At 48.8% G+C, this 21223-nt stretch overlaps 1 protein-coding gene across 4 annotated transcripts in view; it reads right to left on the reverse strand.

Annotated features, from left to right (window-relative positions):
• The window catches only part of LOC128690237 (plasma membrane calcium-transporting ATPase 3), a 559190-nt gene that overhangs the window by 244050 nt on the left and 293917 nt on the right, over nt 1-21223 (reverse strand). Inside the window, exon 1 of one of the 4 annotated variants that reach the window (XM_070090717.1) lies at nt 1533-1588. The exons of the other annotated variants lie outside the window; for them this stretch is intronic. The gene's annotated coding sequence lies outside the window, so the exon portion shown is untranslated. Of the gene's footprint in view, nt 1-1532; nt 1589-21223 lie in introns of those variants that run through there. 4 annotated transcript variants of the gene reach the window in all.

A 21223-nucleotide genomic window follows, 5' to 3' on the forward strand; every position in this document is an offset into this window, starting at 1 on the left:
GAAAAGCCGGCACTTTCTTTATCCAGTAATAAAGAACGTAGAAAAGCCGGCACTTTCTTTACCCAGTAATAAAGAACGTAGACAATCCGGCACTTTCTTTATCCAGTAATAAAGAACGTAGACAATCCGGCACTTTCTTTATCCAGTAATAAAGAGCGTAGACAATCCGGCACTTTCTTTACCCAGTAATAAAGAACGTAGACAATCCGGCACTTTCTTTATCCAGTAATAAAGAACGTAGACAATCCGGCACTTTCTTTATCCAGTAATAAAGAACGTAGACAATCCGGCACTTTCTTTACCCAGTAATAAAGAACGTAGACAATCCGGCACTTTCTTTATCCAGTAATAAAGAACGTAGAAAAGCCGGCACTTTCTTTACCCAGTAATAAAGAACGTAGACAATCCTACACTTTCTTTACCCAGTAATAAAGAACGTAGACAATCCGGCACTTTCTTTATCCAGTAATAAAGAACGTAGACAATCCGGCACTTTCTTTATCCAGTAATAAAGAACGTAGACAATCCGGCACTTTCTTTATCCAGTAATAAAGAACGTAGACAATCCGGCACTTTCTTTATCCAGTAATAAAGAACGTAGACAATCCAACACTTTCTTTACCCAGTAATAAAGAACGTAGACAATCCGGCACTTTCTTTATCCAGTAATAAAGAACGTAGACAATCCGGCACTTTCTTTATCCAGTAATAAAGAACGTAGACAATCCGGCACTTTCTTTACCCAGTAATAAAGAACGTAGACAATCCGGCACTTTCTTTATCCAGTAATAAAGAACGTAGACAATCCGGCACTTTCTTTATCCAGTAATAAAGAACGTAGACAATCCGGCACTTTCTTTACCCAGTAATAAAGAACGTAGACAATCCGGCACTTTCTTTATCCAGTAATAAAGAACGTAGACAATCCGGCACTTTCTTTATCCAGTAATAAAGAACGTAGACAATCCAACACTTTCTTTACCCAGTAATAAAGAACGTAGACAATCCGGCACTTTCTTTATCCAGTAATAAAGAACGTAGACAATCCGGCACTTTCTTTACCCAGTAATAAAGAACGTAGACAATCCGGCACTTTCTTTATCCAGTAATAAAGAACGTAGACAATCCGGCACTTTCTTTATCCAGTAATAAAGAACGTAGACAATCCAACACTTTCTTTACCCAGTAATAAAGAACGTAGACAATCCGGCACTTTCTTTATCCAGTAATAAAGAACGTAGACAATCCGGCACTTTCTTTACCCAGTAATAAAGAACGTAGACAATCCGGCACTTTCTTTATCCAGTAATAAAGAACGTAGACAATCCAACACTTTCTTTACCCAGTAATAAAGAACGTAGACAATCCGGCACTTTCTTTACCTACCTAAATCTTTTGTATTTACTCGTTTTCTCAGGAAGTTGAGTTGCTTGTATAACTACCTTTTACACAGAGTTTTAAGTAACTTTATTGAGAAAGTATTGTGAGTAAGCAGAGTGTGAGTATAGAGAGTCAGATGTGAAGTTACTCACCGCTTCAAGACAGAGGCGAGGGGGGTAGCACATGACTAGCGTCTCCTCCACATTCACAAACACAGCCACTCACTCACCTGCAAACAATAAAACAAAGTTACCATGTTGTTTACACAGGAAAAAATCTTTAATAGCACAATTAAGCAGCGGGAGAAAATATTTTAAACACCAGAAAGGGAATACCTATGATATACCTGTGACCAGTTTTACGGGTATGGCATATCCTCGACGGCAGATCTGACACCAGCCAGGTCTGACCTTACAAACTCTACTTCTCTTATGCTCTCCATCCTTGCTAGTTTCACATCAATCATAGTTCACACACCCTACCCTGCAGCGCTCTATGACCCCTAGTGTGTTTAGTGCTCAGTTTTGAGGATGATAATAAGTACCCACTGACAGCCTGAGGAACCAGTTGGAGGCCACCAGGCAGTATGGTCCTCGCTGCCTGCACACACACACCAGGATACAGGCAAGACACACCAAGTGTGGCCACTACACACACACACCAGGATATAGGCAAGACACACCAAGTGTGGCCACTACACACACACACCAGGATATAGGCAAGACACACCAAGTGTGGCCACTACACACACACACCAGGATATAGGCAAGACACACCAAGTGTGGCCACTACACACACACACACACACCAGGATATAGGCAAGACACACCAAGTGTGGCCACTACACACACACACACACACACCAGGATACAGGCAAGACACACCAAGTGTGGCCGCTACACACACACACACACCAGGATACAGGCAAGACACACCAAGTGTGGCCACTACACACACACACACACACACACACCAGGATATAGGCAAGACACACCAAGTGTGGCCACTACACACACACACCAGGATATAGGCAAGACACACCAAGTGTGGCCACTACACACACACACCAGGATATAGGCAAGACACACCAAGTGTGGCCACTACACACACACACCAGGATATAGGCAAGACACACCAAGTGTGGCCACTACACACACACACACCAGGATACAGGCAAGACACACCAAGTGTGGCCACTACACACACACACACACACACACCAGGATACAGGCAAGACACACCAAGTGTGGCCACTACACACACACACACACACACCAGGATACAGGCAAGACACACCAAGTGTGGCCACTACACACACACACACACACACCAGGATACAGGCAAGACACACCAAGTGTGGCCACTACACACACACACACCAGGATACAGGCAAGACACACCAAGTGTGGCCACAACACACACACACACCAGGATACAGGCAAGACACACCAAGTGTGGCCACTACACACACACACACACCAGGATACAGGCAAGACACACCAAGTGTGGCCACTACACACACACACACCAGGATACAGGCAAGACACACCAAGTGTGGCCACAACACACACACACACACACACCAGGATATAGGCAAGACACACCAAGTGTGGCCACTACACACACACACACACACACCAGGATACAGGCAAGACACACCAAGTGTGGCCACTACACACACACACACACACACCAGGATACAGGCAAGACACACCAAGTGTGGCCACTACACACACACACACCAGGATACAGGCAAGACACACCAAGTGTGGCCACTACACACACACACACCAGGATACAGGCAAGACACACCAAGTGTGGCCACTACACACACACACACACCAGGATACAGGCAAGACACACCAAGTGTGGCCACAACACACACACACACCAGGATACAGGCAAGACACACCAAGTGTGGCCGCTACACACACACACACACCAGGATACAGGCAAGACACACCAAGTGTGGCCACTACACACACACACACACCAACAAACAGGCAAGACACACCAAGTGTGGCCACAACACACACACACACCAGGATACAGGCAAGACACACCAAGTGTGGCCGCTACACACACACACACACCAGGATACAGGCAAGACACACCAAGTGTGGCCACTACACACACACACACACACACCAGGATACAGGCAAGACACACCAAGTGTGGCCGCTACACACACACACACACCAGGATACAGGCAAGACACACCAAGTGTGGCCACAACACACACACACACCAGGATACAGGCAAGACACACCAAGTGTGGCCGCTACACACACACACACACCAGGATACAGGCAAGACACACCAAGTGTGGCCACTACACACACACACACACCAGGATACAGGCAAGACACACCAAGTGTGGCCACAACACACACACACACCAGGATACAGGCAAGACACACCAAGTGTGGCCACTACACACACACACACACCAGGATACAGGCAAGACACACCAAGTGTGGCCACTACACACACACACACACACACCAGGATACAGGCAAGACACACCAAGTGTGGCCACTACACACACACACACCAGGATACAGGCAAGACACACCAAGTGTGGCCACAACACACACACACACCAGGATACAGGCAAGACACACCAAGTGTGGCCACTACACACACACACACCAGGATACAGGCAAGACACACCAAGTGTGGCCACTACACACACACACACCAGGATACAGGCAAGACACACCAAGTGTGGCCACTACACACACACACACACACACCAGGATACAGGCAAGACACACCAAGTGTGGCCACTACACACACACACACCAGGATACAGGCAAGACACACCAAGTGTGGCCACAACACACACACACACCAGGATACAGGCAAGACACACCAAGTGTGGCCACTACACACACACACACACCAGGATACAGGCAAGACACACCAAGTGTGGCCACTACACACACACACACCAGGATACAGGCAAGACACACCAAGTGTGGCCACTACACACACACACACACCAGGATACAGGCAAGACACACCAAGTGTGGCCACTACACACACACACACCAGGATATAGGCAAGACACACCAAGTGTGGCCACTACACACACACACACACCAGGATACAGGCAAGACACACCAAGTGTGGCCACTACACACACACACACACCAGGATACAGGCAAGACACACCAAGTGTGGCCACTACACACACACACACCAGGATACAGGCAAGACACACCAAGTGTGGCGCCACTACACACACACACCAGGATACAGGCAAGACACACCAAGTGTGGCGCCACTACACACACACACACACACACCAGGATACAGGCAAGACACACCAAGTGTGGCCACTACACACACACACACCAGGATACAGGCAAGACACACCAAGTGTGGCCACTACACACACACACACACACACCAGGATACAGGCAAGACACACCCAGTGTGGCGCCACTACACACACACACACACACACCAGGATACAGGCAAGACACACCAAGTGTGGCCACTACACACACACACACCAGGATACAGGCAAGACACACCAAGTGTGGCCGCTACACACACACACACCAGGATACAGGCAAGACACACCAAGTGTGGCCACTACACACACACACACCAGGATACAGGCAAGACACACCAAGTGTGGCCACTACACACACACACACCAGGATACAGGCAAGACACACCAAGTGTGGCGCCACTACACACACACACCAGGATACAGGCAAGACACACCAAGTGTGGCGCCACTACACACACACACACACACACCAGGATACAGGCAAGACACACCAAGTGTGGCCGCTACACACACACACACACCAGGATACAGGCAAGACACACCAAGTGTGGCCACTACACACACACACACCAGGATACAGGCAAGACACACCAAGTGTGGCCACTACACACACACACACACACACCAGGATACAGGCAAGACACACCAAGTGTGGCCACTACACACACACACACACACACCAGGATACAGGCAAGACACACCAAGTGTGGCCACTACACACACACACACCAGGATACAGGCAAGACACACCAAGTGTGGCCGCTACACACACACACACACCAGGATACAGGCAAGACACACCAAGTGTGGCCGCTACACACACACACACACCAGGATACAGGCAAGACACACCAAGTGTGGCCACTACACACACACACACCAGGATACAGGCAAGACACACCAAGTGTGGCCGCTACACACACACACACACCAGGATACAGGCAAGACACACCAAGTGTGGCCACTACACACACACACACACACACCAGGATACAGGCAAGACACACCAAGTGTGGCCACTACACACACACACACCAGGATACAGGCAAGACACACCAAGTGTGGCCACAACACACACACACACCAGGATACAGGCAAGACACACCAAGTGTGGCCACTACACACACACACACCAGGATACAGGCAAGACACACCAAGTGTGGCCACTACACACACACACACCAGGATACAGGCAAGACACACCAAGTGTGGCCACTACACACACACACACACACACCAGGATACAGGCAAGACACACCAAGTGTGGCCACTACACACACACACACACACACCAGGATACAGGCAAGACACACCAAGTGTGGCCACAACACACACACACACCAGGATACAGGCAAGACACACCAAGTGTGGCCACTACACACACACACACCAGGATACAGGCAAGACACACCAAGTGTGGCCACTACACACACACACACCAGGATACAGGCAAGACACACCAAGTGTGGCCACTACACACACACACACCAGGATACAGGCAAGACACACCAAGTGTGGCCACTACACACACACACACACCAGGATACAGGCAAGACACACCAAGTGTGGCCACTACACACACACACACCAGGATACAGGCAAGACACACCAAGTGTGGCCACAACACACACACACACCAGGATACAGGCAAGACACACCAAGTGTGGCCACTACACACACACACACCAGGATACAGGCAAGACACACCAAGTGTGGCCACAACACACACACACACCAGGATACAGGCAAGACACACCAAGTGTGGCCACTACACACACACACACCAGGATACAGGCAAGACACACCAAGTGTGGCCACTACACACACACACACCAGGATACAGGCAAGACACACCAAGTGTGGCCACTACACACACACACACACACACCAGGATACAGGCAAGACACACCAAGTGTGGCCACTACACACACACACACACACACCAGGATACAGGCAAGACACACCAAGTGTGGCCACAACACACACACACACCAGGATACAGGCAAGACACACCAAGTGTGGCCACTACACACACACACACCAGGATACAGGCAAGACACACCAAGTGTGGCCACTACACACACACACACCAGGATACAGGCAAGACACACCAAGTGTGGCCACAACACACACACACACACCAGGATACAGGCAAGACACACCAAGTGTGGCCACTACACACACACACACCAGGATACAGGCAAGACACACCAAGTGTGGCCACAACACACACACACACACCAGGATACAGGCAAGACACATCAATTCAAGATTTGGCAAGTATTATTTCAGCGACATATAAATTGTGATAACAGCACACACGTCCTCTTGTGCCTTATATACAAGGAGAGAAGAACAGGAAGAATACGGAGGGAAGGAGGACAAGAAGGGGAAAGATATGAGAATGAAGGAGAGAAGGAGGGAGGGAGTGAAGGAGGCACAAGTATCGACGTAGGTAAACTCTGCAGTTATCAGGCAGATCCTAGTTGGTTATAATCAATGATCCACAAATAGAAAAACAAGCCGGTAAAACATTGGTGTGTGGAACCCACTCCAGCACACAGTAGTGGGTGTGGAACCCACTCCACCACACAGTAGTGGGTGTGGAACCCACTCCAGCACACAGTAGTGGGTGTGGAACCCACTCCACCACACAGTAGTGGGTGTGGAACCCACTCCACCACACAGTAGTGGGTGTGGAACCCACTCCACAACACAGTAGTGGGTGTGGAACCCACTCCACCACACAGTAGTGGGTGTGGAACCCACTCCACCACACAGTAGTGGGTGTGGAACCCACTCCACCACACAGTAGTGGGTGTGGAACCCACTCCACCACACAGTAGTGGGTGTGGAACCCACTCCACCACACAGTAGTGGGTGTGGAACCCACTCCACCACACAGTAGTGGGTGTGGAACCCACTCCACCACACAGTAGTGGGTGTGGAACCCACTCCACCACACAGTAGTGGGTGTGGAACCCACTCCACCACACAGTAGTGGGTGTGGAACCCACTCCACCACACAGTAGTGGGTGTGGAACCCACTCCACCACACAGTAGTGGGTGTGGAACCCACTCCACCACACAGTAGTGGGTGTGGAACCCACTCCACCACACAGTAGTGGGTGTGGAACCCACTCCACCACACAGTAGTGGGTGTGGAACCCACTCCACCACACAGTAGTGGGTGTGGAACCCACTCCACCACACAGTAGTGGGTGTGGAACCCACTCCACCACACAGTAGTGGGTGTGGAACCCACTCCACCACACAGTAGTGGGTGTGGAACCCACTCCACCACACAGTAGTGGGTGTGGAACCCACTCCACCACACAGTGGGTGTCGAACCCACTCCAACACACAGTAGTGGGTGTGGAACCCACTCCACCACACAGTGGGTGTCGAACCCACTCCAGCACACAGTAGTGGGTGTGGAACCCACTCCACCACACAGTGGGTGTCGAACCCACTCCAGCACACAGTAGTGGGTGTGGAACCCACTCCACCACACAGTAGTGGGTGTGGAACCCACTCCAGCACACAGTAGTGGGTGTGGAACCCACTCCAGCACACAGTAGTGGGTGTGGAACCCACTCCACCACACAGTAGTGGGTGTGGAACCCACTCCAGCACACAGTAGTGGGTGTGGAACCCACTCCACCACACAGTGGGTGTCGAACCCACTCCAGCACACAGTAGTGGGTGTGGAACCCACTCCACCACACAGTAGTGGGTGTGGAACCCACTCCAGCACACAGTAGTGGGTGTGGAACCCACTCCAGCACACAGTAGTGGGTGTGGAACCCACTCCACCACACAGTAGTGGGTGTGGAACCCACTCCAGCACACAGTAGTGGGTGTGGAACCCACTCCACCACACAGTGGGTGTCGAACCCACTCCAGCACACAGTAGTGGGTGTGGAACCCACTCCACCACACAGTGGGTGTCGAACCCACTCCAGCACACAGTAGTGGGTGTGGAACCCACTCCACCACACAGTAGTGGGTGTGGAACCCACTCCAGCACACAGTAGTGGGTGTGGAACCCACTCCAGCACACAGTAGTGGGTGTGGAACCCACTCCACCACACAGTAGTGGGTGTGGAACCCACTCCACCACACAGTAGTGGGTGTGGAACCCACTCCACCACACAGCAGTGGGTGTGGAACCCACTCCACCACACAGTAGTGGGTGTGGAACCCACTCCACCACACAGTAGTGGGTGTGGAACCCACTCCACCACACAGTAGTGGGTGTGGAACCCACTCCACCACACAGTAGTGGGTGTGGAACCCACTCCACCACACAGTAGTGGGTGTGGAACCCACTGCACCACACAGTAGTGGGTGTGGAACCCACTGCACCACACAGTAGTGGGTGTGGAACCCACTCCACCACACAGTAGTGGGTGTGGAACCCACTCCACCACACGCAGTGGGTGTGGAACCCACTCCACCACACAGTAGTGGGTGTGGGACCCACTCCACCACACAGTAGTGGGTGTGGAACCCACTCCACCACACAGTAGTGGGTGTGAAACCCACTCCACCACACAGTGGTGGGTGTGGAATCCGCCCCACCACCCATTGGTGGGTTGTGGGTTATACCAACCTTCGATGAGCAACATTCCTAGGCAGTAAACACTATGCCTCTGCCAGCTCTAACCTCTCCCCGGCTTTGAGCGGAGCCGTCAACACTGTACAGTATTCTACACGAGAGAGCTTAAGTGACTTGTACAGCGTCACCAATGGTATTGTTTCTCTTGTTTTACAAATTCTCATAATCCGAATATTATTTTTTCTAAAATTTGTGGCATTTTATGCTGTGTTCTCTAAATGCAACAGCAGCAGCAACACCGCCATAATAACAGCAGCAGCAACACCGCCATAATAACAGCAGCAGCAACACCGGCACAGCAACAACAAGACAAGCATAGCAACAGTAACAACACCATAGTAACAGTAGCAGCACCACCACCATAGCATAGCGGCAGTAGGAGAAACACCAGTAGGTGAACCAGGAGCAACACCAACAGGTGCACAACACCAGCAGGAAGTACACAACACCAGCGGGTGCACAACACCAGCAGGAGGTGCACAACACTAGCAGGAGGTGCACAACACCAGCAGGAGGTGCACAACACCAGCAGGAAGTGCACACCACCAGCAGGAGGTGCACACCACCAGCAGGAGGTGCACACCAGCAAGAAGTGCACAACACCAGCAGGAGGTGCACAACACCAGCAGGAGGTGCACAACACCAGCAGGAGGTGCACACCACCAGCAGGAGGTGCACAACACCAGCAGGAGGTGCACAACACTGGAGTGCCTGGTGTTAACCCTGGCCCAGCCTGACATTTGACGGCTCTATATTTAGCTCTCTCAGACTGGCAGACGGTAAGTGGCGGAGGCAAATGCCACACTCTCTGCCGTCGTCGCCGCCGTCGTCGTCGCCGCCGCCGCTGCCACTGCCGCCGCCCTATTATTGAGCACCTGGGCACCCAAAGTCCTCTCCAGGGGAGCTCAGCCCTTATGTGGGCCCCCCAGTCCTTGCATGTTGCCCCGGGCCCCAACCAGGGCACCAAGAACAGAACCACCAACACTACCTAGACTGGTACCACCAACACTATCTAGACTGGTACCACCAACACTACCTAGACTGGTACCACCAACACTACCTAGACTGGTACCACCAACACTACCTAGACTGGTACCACCAACACTACCTAGACTGGTACCACCAACACTACCTAAACTGGTACAACCAACACTACCTAGACTGGTACCACCAACACTACCTAGACTGGTACCACCAACACTACCTAGACTGGTACCACCAACACTACCTAAACTGGTACAACCAACACTACCTAGACTGGTACCACCAACACTACCTAGACTGGTACCACCAACACTACCTAGACTGGTACCACCAACACTACCTAAACTGGTACCACCAACACTACCTAGACTGGTACCACCAACACTACCTAGACTGGTACCACCAACACTACCTAGACTGGTACCACCAACACTACCTAGACTGGTACCACCAACACTACCTAGACTGGTACCACCAACACTACCTAAACTGGTACCACCAACACTACCTAGACTGGTACCACCAACACTACCTAAACTGGTACCACCAACACTACCTAGACTGGTACCACCAACACTACCTAGACTGGTACCACCAACACTACCTAAACTGGTACCACCAACACTACCTAGACTGGTACCACCAACACTACCTAGACTGGTACCACCAACACTACCTAGACTGGTACCACCAACACTACCTAGACTGGTACCACCAACACTACCTAGACTGGTACCACCAACACTACCTAGACTGGTACCACCAACACTACCTAGACTGGTACCACCAACATTACCTAGACTTGTACCACCAACACTACCTAGACTGGTACCACCAACACTACCTAAACTGGTACCACCAACACTACCTAGACTGGTACTGACTGTACCACCAACATTACCTAGACTTGTACCACCAACACTACCTAGACTGGTACCACCAACACTACCTAAACTGGTACCACCAACACTACCTAGACTGGTACCACCAACACTACCTAGACTGGTACCACCAACACTACCTAGACTGGTACCACCAACACTACCTAGACTGGTACCACCAACACTACCTAGACTGGTACCACCAACACTACCTAGACTGGTACCAACACTACCTAGACTGGTACCACCAACACTACCTAGACTGGTACCACCAACACTACCTAGACTGGTACCACCAACACTACCTAAACTGGTACCACCAACACTACCTAGACTGGTACCACCAACACTACCTAGACTGGTACCACCAACACTACCTAAACTGGTACCACCAACACTACCTAGACTGGTACCACCAACACTACCTAGACTGGTACCACCAACACTACCTAGACTGGTACCACCAACACTACCTAGACTGGTACCACCAACACTACCTAGACTGGTACCACCAACACTACCTAGACTGGTACCACCAACACTACCTAGACTGGTACCACCAACACTACCTAGACTGGTACCACCAACACTACCTAGACTGGTACCACCAACACTACCTAGACTGGTACCACCAACACTACCTAGACTGGTACCACCAACACTACCTGAAACGAACACAAAGTCACAATACCGTGACTGAAACAATACATAAAAACCCTCACATAAGAGAACGAAACTTATGACGACGTTTCGGTCCGACTTGGAGCATTAACAAGTGAGAGAAATATCGCCACATCAACCTGGAGCTCATATGTGTAACACTACCTGGACTGGTACCAGAGACGGATCAATTTCGCTGTACATCATACAATCAATACTGTCTCCTCGCCATGACCCACATATCTCAACACTGTTACCGCACACACTCCAACACTGACCGCACACACTCCAACACTGACCGCACACACTCCAACACTGACCGCACACACTCCAACACTGACCGCACACACTCCAACACTGACCGCACACACTCCAACACTGACCGCACACACTCCAGCACTGACCGCACGACACATAGCCAGAAAAACTTTAGGTGGCTCTTAATTTGTTATTTTTTTAAGAGATACAAACAATGGAGGTAGAAAAAATTGTTTGCTAGATCCTCCATAAGAAAGATAAAGTATTCTGAGATAAAATTTAAACACAGTCTGATTAACCTATAACATAGTTAAACACGGCGAGTAGAGTCCGTAGACTTTATCAAGGATCAACTTTAAGCTCAGGATAAATGAAGATACCGTCCCTAAGACACCATGCCTAAGACATCATCCCTAAGACACTATGCCTAAGACATCGCCCCTAAGACACCATGCCTAAGACATTGCCCCTAAGACACCATGCCTAAGACATCGCCCCTAAGACACCATACCTAAGACACCATACCTAAGACATCATCCCTAAGACATCATGCCTAAGACACCATCCCTACGACACCATCCCTAAGACACTAACCCTTACCATCCCTAACATACTATCCTTGACAAACCATCCTTGCCACACCACCCCTGACCCTTGACACACCACACAAGTACAACACTGAACATACCACATCACTACAACACAACCATAACACATAGTAACACAACATACCCAACATCAGGGTGAGTGTTTATATCTATGCCTACACTAAGACTGAGAAACAGTTATGGAGCTAGAACCGTGCTTTGGGGTGCCGATGTTTTTACTTTGTGATCCGTGTGTCAGGCTGTGATCTTAGTGTACAGTGTATGATATTACGTACCTCGTAAGTTTCTCATTGTTTGTTAAGATCAAATCAGCGTATTTTTATTCCTGCAGGTTGTGTTATGTTTTCGTTGTGCCGACCTATCCTCACAGTCTAAGTTGTGTCCTGTCATGAACCTGTTGAACCAGAGTACATCCCCCGTACACTTCCTGATGTTGAACCAGAGTACTTCCCCCGTACACTTCCTGATGTTGAACCAGAGTACTTCCCCCGTACACTTCCCGGTGTTGAACCAGAGTACTTACCCCGTACACTTCCCGGTGTTGAACCAGAGTACTTCCCCCGTACACTTCCCGGTGTTGAACCAGAGTACTTCCCCCGTACACTTCCCGGTGTTGAACCAGAGTACTTCCCCCGTACACTTCCCGGTGTTGAACCAGAGTACTTCCCCCGTACACTTCCCGGTGTTGAACCAGAGTACTTCCCCCGTACACTTCCCGGTGTTGAACCAGAGTACTTCCCCCGTACACTTCCCGGTGTTGAACCAGAGTACTTCCCCCGTACACTTCCCGGTGTTGAACCAGAGTACTTTCCCCGTACACTTCCCGGTGTTGAACCAGAGTACTTCCCCCGTACACTTCCTGATGTTGAACTAGAGTACTTCCCCCGTACACTTCCTGATGTTGAACCAGAGTACTTCCCCCGTACACTTCCTGATGTTGAACTAGAGTACTTCCCCCGTACACTTCCTGATGTTGAACTAGAGTACTTCCCCCGTACACTTCCTGATGTTGAACTAGAGTACTTCCCCCGTACACTTCCTGATGTTGAACTAGAGTACTTCCCCCGTACACTTCCTGATGTTGAACCAGAGTACTTTCCCCGAACACTTCCTGATGTTGAACCAGAGTACTTCCCCCGTACACTTCCTGATGTTGAACCAGAGTACTTCCCCCGTACACTTCCTGATGTTGAACCAGAGTACTTCCCCCGTACACTTCCCGGTGTTGAACCAGAGTACTTCCCCGTACACTTCCCGGTGTTGAACCAAAGTACTTCCCCCGTACACTTCCCGGTGTTGAACCAGAGTACTTCCCCCGTACACTTCCCGGTGTTGAACCAGAGTATTTCCCCGTACACTTCCCGGTGTTGAACCAGAGTACTTCCCCCGTACACTTCCCGGTGTTGAACCAGAGTACTTCCCCCGTACACTTCCCGGTGTTGAACCAGAGTACTTCCCCGTACACTTCCCGGTGTTGAACCAGAGTACTTCCCCGTACACTTCCCGGTGTTGAACCAGAGTACTTCCCCCGTACACTTCCCGGTGTTGAACCAGAGTACTTCCCCGTACACTTCCCGGTGTTGAACCAGAGTACTTCCCCCGTACACTTCCCGGTGTTGAACCAGAGTACTTCCCCCGTACACTTCCCGGTGTTGAGCCAGAGTACTTCCCCCGTACACTTCCCGGTGTTGAGCCAGAGTACTTCCCCGTACACTTCCCGGTGTTGAACCAGAGTACTTCCCCCGTACACTTCCCGGTGTTGAACCAGAGTACTTCCCCCGTACACTTCCTGATGTTGAGCCAGAGTACTTCCCCGTACTCTTCCTGATGTTGAACCAGAGTACTTCCCCCGTACACTTCCTGATGTTGAACCAGAGTACCTCTCCCGTACACTTCCTGATGTTGAGCCAGAGTACTTCCCCCGTACACTTCCTGATGTTGAACCAGAGTACTTCCCCCGTACACTTCCTGATGTTGAACCAGAGTACCTCCCCCGTACACTTCCTGATGTTGAACCAGAGTACTTCCCCCGTACACTTCCCGGTGTCGAACCAGAGTACTTCCCCCGTACACTTCCCGGTACAGAGTCGTCAATCCTCTTCCTTACATCTGAGAGGTTAAGTCTCCCAGGAGGATGATAGTCACTATGGGATTATCAAGGTGTTACACAGACTCTTGTATCTCCCTTATCTACTCAGTGAATCCATCTACTCTTGCTGTTGATGGTTGGAATAAAAGAATAATCAAGAGTTTTTTCTTCTTTACTCTTCTTCCAAGAAGTTCCAAAATATTTTTAGTGAAAATATGTGATTCTTTCACACACAAACTTACTCTTCTAACTTATTTACACTATCACATTTATACTCACTATCATTCTGGATGAACAATATCACTGTAAGACACCATTAATGTGTGTTTCAGTGAAGTTCCAAACATACCATGTGTTGATGTTAATAGTCACATGTGTAGGGAACAACATACCATGTGTTGATAATCACATGTGTAGGGAACAACATACAATGTGTTGATAATCACATGTGTAGGGAACAACATACAATGTGTTGATAATCACATGTGTAGGGAACAACATACAATGTGTTGATAATCACATGTGTAGGGAACAACATACCGTGTGTTGATAATCACATGTGTAGGGAACAACATACAATGTGTTGATAATCACATGTGTAGGGAACAACATACCGTGTGTTGATAATCACATGTGTAGGGAACAACATACAATGTGTTGATAATCACATGTGTAGGGAACAACATACAATGTGTTGATAATCACATGTGTAGGGAACAACATACCATGTGTAGGGAACAACATGATAATGTGTAGGGAACAACATGTGTATAATCACATGGGAACAACATACACATGTGTAGTGAACAACATACCATGTGTTGATAATCACATGTGTAGGAAACAACATACCATGTGTTGATAATCACATGTGTAGGGAACAACATACCATGTGTTGATAATCACATGTGTAGGGAACAACATACAATGTGTTGATAATCACATGTGTAGGGAACAACATACCATGTGTAGGGAACAACATACCATGTCTTGATAATCACATGTGTAGGGAACAATGTGTAGGGAACATACAATGTGTTGATAATCACATGTGTAGGGAACAACATACCATGTGTTGATAATCACATGTGTAGGGAACAACATACCATGTGTTGATAATCACATGTGTAGGGAACAACATACCATGTGTTGATAATCACATGTGTAGGGAACAACATACCATGTGTTGATAATCACATGTGTAGGGAACAACATACCATGTGTTGATAATCACATGTGTAGGGAACAACATACCATGTGTTGATAATCACATGTGTAGGGAACAACATACCATGTGTTGATAATCACATGTGTAGGGAACAACATACCATGTGTTGATAATCAATGTGTAGGGAACAACATACCATGTGTTGATAATCACATGTGTAGGGAACAACATACCATGTGTTGATAATCACATGTGTAGGGAACAACATACCATGTGTTGATAATCACATGTGTAGGGAACAACATACCATGTGTTGATAATCACATGTGTAGGGAACAACATACCACATGTGTAGGGAACAACATACCATGTGTTGATAATCACATGTGTAGGGAACAACATACAATGTGTTGATAATCACATGTGTAGGGAACAACATACAATGTGTTGATAATCACATGTGTAGGGAACAACATATCATGTGTTGATAATCACATGTGTAGGGAACAACATACCATGTGTTGATAATCACATGTGTAGGGAACAACATACCATGTGTTGATAATCACATGTGTAGGGAACAACATACCATGTGTTGATGTTAAAAGTCACATGTTAGTTTCCATTTGTTTTATGTTTAGTTTATTTGTAAAGATAAAGGACAATTGTGTTATATTTGCAATGATATTGTTGGCGAGAGTGTTGGTAGGTGGAGATGTTGTTCCCATTGGTGTGTGGTGGACCTGTTCTCTCCATCTTTATTGTAATGTGGCTGGTGTAGGTACTCTCTCTTGCTGGTAATATGTACTCTAGTCTGTACTACACAGTGTCCACCTATATTTAGGCCTCTCTGACCCTACCATAACTGATGTTTAGAATAGTTCTGGGTGTAGTTATATTAACATCTTGTGTTTCTCTTTATCATGCTTTTATCTGAAACAAGAATACAATTCAATAGAAAAATAGTCTACATTACACAAGACAGCACTACACTACACTTCACTGCACAACAGTACACAACAATACACAACACAACACAACAATACACAACACAATACAACAATACACAACACAATACAACAATACACTACACTACACAGCACTAGACTACACAGCACTACACTTCACAGCACTACACTACACAGCAATACACTACACAGCACTAGACTACACAGCACTACACTTCACAGCACTACACTACACAGCAATACACTACACAGCACTACACTACACAGCACTACACTACACAGCACTACACTTCACAGCACTACACTACACAGCACTACACTTCACAGCACTACACTACACAGCACTACACTACACAGCACTACACTACACAGCACTACACTACACAGCACTACACTACACAGCACTACACTACACAGCACTACACTACACAGCACTACACTAACACAGCACTACACTTCACAGCACTACACTACACAGCACTACACTACACAGCACTACACTACACAGCACTACACTACACAGCACTACACTACACAGCACTACACTACACAGCACTACACTACACAGCACTACACTACACAGCACTACACTACACAGCACTACACTACACAGCACTACACTACACAGCACTACACTACACAGCACTACACTACACAGCACTACACTTCACAGCACTACTCTACACAGCACTACACTACACAGCACTACACTTCACAGCACTACACTACACTACACAGCACTACACTACACAGCACTATACACAGCACTACACTACACAGCACTACACTTCACAGCACTACACTACACAGCACTACACTACACTCACAGCACTACACTACACAGCACTACACTACACAGCACTACACTTCACAGCACTACACTACACAGCACTACACTACACAGCACTACACTAACACAGCACTACACTTCACAGCACTACACTACACAGCACTACACTACACAGCACTACACTAACACAGCACTACACTTCACAGCACTACACTACACAGCACTACACTACACAGCACTACACTACACAGCACTACACTTCACAGCACTACACTACACAGCACTAGACTACACAGCACTAGACTACACAGCACTACACTACACAGCACTAGACTACACAGCACTAGACTACACAGCACTACACTACACAGCACTACACTACACAGCACTACACTACACAGCACTAGACTACACAGCACTACACTACACAGCACTAGACTACACAGCACTAGACTACACAGCACTACACTACACAGCACTACACTTCACAGCACTACACTACACAGCACTAGACTACACAGCACTAGACTACACAGCACTAGACTACACAGCACTACACTACACAGCACTACACTACACAGCACTACACTACACAGCACTACACTACACAGCACTACACTACACAGCACTACACTACACAGCACTACACTACACAGCACTACACTACACAGCACTACACTACACAGCACTACACTACACAGCACTACACTTCACAGCACTACACTAACACAGCACTACACTACACAGCACTACACTACACAGCACTACACTAACACAGCACTACAGTTCACAGCACTACACTACACAGCACTACACTTCACAGCACTACACTACACAGCACTACACTTCACAGCACTACACTACACAGCACTACACTAACACAGCACTACACTTCACAGCACTACACTACACAGCACTACACTACACAGCACTACACTAACACAGCACTACACTTCACAGCACTACACTTCACAGCACTACACTACACAGCACTACACTACACAGCACTACACTAACACAGCACTACACTTCACAGCACTACACTACACAGCACTACACTACACAGCACTACACTTCACAGCACTACACTACACAGCACTAGACTACACAGCACTAGACTACACAGCACTACACTACACAGCACTAGACTACACAGCACTAGACTACACAGCACTACACTACACAGCACTACACTACACAGCACTAGACTACACAGCACTAGACTACACAGCACTACACTACACAGCACTAGACTACACAGCACTAGACTACACAGCACTACACTACACAGCACTACACTTCACAGCACTACACTACACAGCACTACACTACACAGCACTAGACTACACAGCACTAGATTACACAGCACTAGACTACACAGCACTACACTACACAGCACTACACTACACAGCACTACACTACACAGCACTAGACTACACAGCACTAGACTACACAGCACTAGACTACACAGCACTAGACTACACAGCACTAGACTACACAGCACTACACTACACAGCACTACACTACACAGCACTACACTACACAGCACTACACTACACAGCACTACACTACACAGCACTACACTACACAGCACTACACTACACAGCACTACACTACACAGCACTACACTACAGAGCACTACACTACACAGCACTACACTACACAGCACTACACTACACAGCACTACACTACACAGCACTACACTACACAGCACTACACTACACAGCACTACACTACACAGCACTACACTTCACAGCACTACACTACACAGCACTACACTACACAGCACTACACTTCACAGCACTACACTACACAGCACTACACTACACAGCACTATTCTACATTACAGCACTACACTATACAACACATCACAACACAATACAACAATACACTACACAACACTGTCTGTGTTTCAATGTCAACTTTTTGAACTTCATTTTCTCAGTGCCTAAAGAATGATTTTTGCTGGTAACTGTTCAGTTCCTGCCATGTGAAACAAAAGATAAGTCCTAGTATTGTTGACCACAAGTGACACATTACATACACATCTCTGGGTGATACAATTAACACACATTCCCAAAGCGACACATTATCTTCCTAGTTTAGTCTTCCATTTTCTTGATAACATTAATTTACAATTGATAACATTTGATAATAATATTTATTGCACGGGCCAGTAGGCCTGCTGCAGTGTTCCTTCTTTCTCTCATACATATTTCCGTGTTAACACCATTTATGACTACTGGAGGGTATGGAAGGCAGGGTGCAGGGTAGGGTGTGGTAGGCAGGATGGAGGCCAGGGTATGGTAGGCAGGATGGAGGCCAGGGTATGGTAGGCAGGATGCAGGCCAGAGTAGGGTATGGAAGGAAGGCAGGATGCAGGCCAGGGTAGGGTATGGAAGGAAAACAGCATGCAGGCTAGGGTAGGGTATGGAAGGCAGGATGCAGGCCAGGGTAGGGTATGGAAGGCAGGATGCAGGCCAGGGTAGGGCATGAAAGGAAGGCAGGATGCAGGCCAGGGTAGGGTATGGAAGGCAGGATGCAGCCCAGGGTTGGGTATGGAAGGAAGGTAGGGTGCAGGCCAGGGTAGGGTATGGAAGGCAGGATGCAGGCCAGGGTTGGGTATGGAAAGAAGGCAGGATGCAGGCCAGGGTAGGGTATGGAAGGAAGGCAAGCAGGTGGGAAGGAGGGAGGTAGGGAAAGCAGGAGGGAAAACGGGGAAAGGAGGGGAGGGGGAGGGGGAGGGGGAGGGAGAGGGGGAGTGGGAGAGGGAGGGGAGCGGAGTCGAGGGGAGGGAGGCTGGTGTATTGATCCAGTGCCCTGGCGACTCCACTCAGCTGACGACGACCATCCGACGCCGCCGCCGCCGCCGCCGCCGCCACCACCACCACCACCATCACCACCACCACCACCATCACCACCACCACCACCACCACCACAAGCACCCAGATCACCATGACCACCTCCACCCAGCAGATCACCACTCAGCAGATCACCACCACCCAGCAGATCACCACCACCACCCAGGTCACCATCACCACCCAGCAGGTCACCATCACCCAGCAAGTCACCACTACCACCCAGGTCACCACCTAGCAGATCACCACCAACACCACTCAGCAGGTCATCACCCAGAAAGTCACCACTACTACCCACGTCACCACCAGCTCCCAGGTCACCACTACCACCCAGGTCACTACCCAGCAGATCACCACCACCGCCACTCAGCAGGTCATCACCCAGCAAGTCACCACCCACGTCACATCTCCCAGGTCACCACCAGCTCCCAGCAGGCTACCACTACCACCCAGGTCACCACCCAGCAGGTCACAAACAGCACCACTCAGCAGGTCATCACCCAGCAAGTCACCACTACCACCCAGATCACCACCATCCTGCACCATCACACCATTTGCATTGTTTTTCTCCAGTCCACATGTAAACCATCTTTTCGTAAACAAACACACACACACACACACACACACACACACACACACACACACACAATGTAT

This window comes from Cherax quadricarinatus, chromosome 32, assembly GCF_038502225.1.
Source record: "Cherax quadricarinatus isolate ZL_2023a chromosome 32, ASM3850222v1, whole genome shotgun sequence".
In the NCBI taxonomy this organism is placed as follows: domain Eukaryota; kingdom Metazoa; phylum Arthropoda; class Malacostraca; order Decapoda; family Parastacidae; genus Cherax; species Cherax quadricarinatus.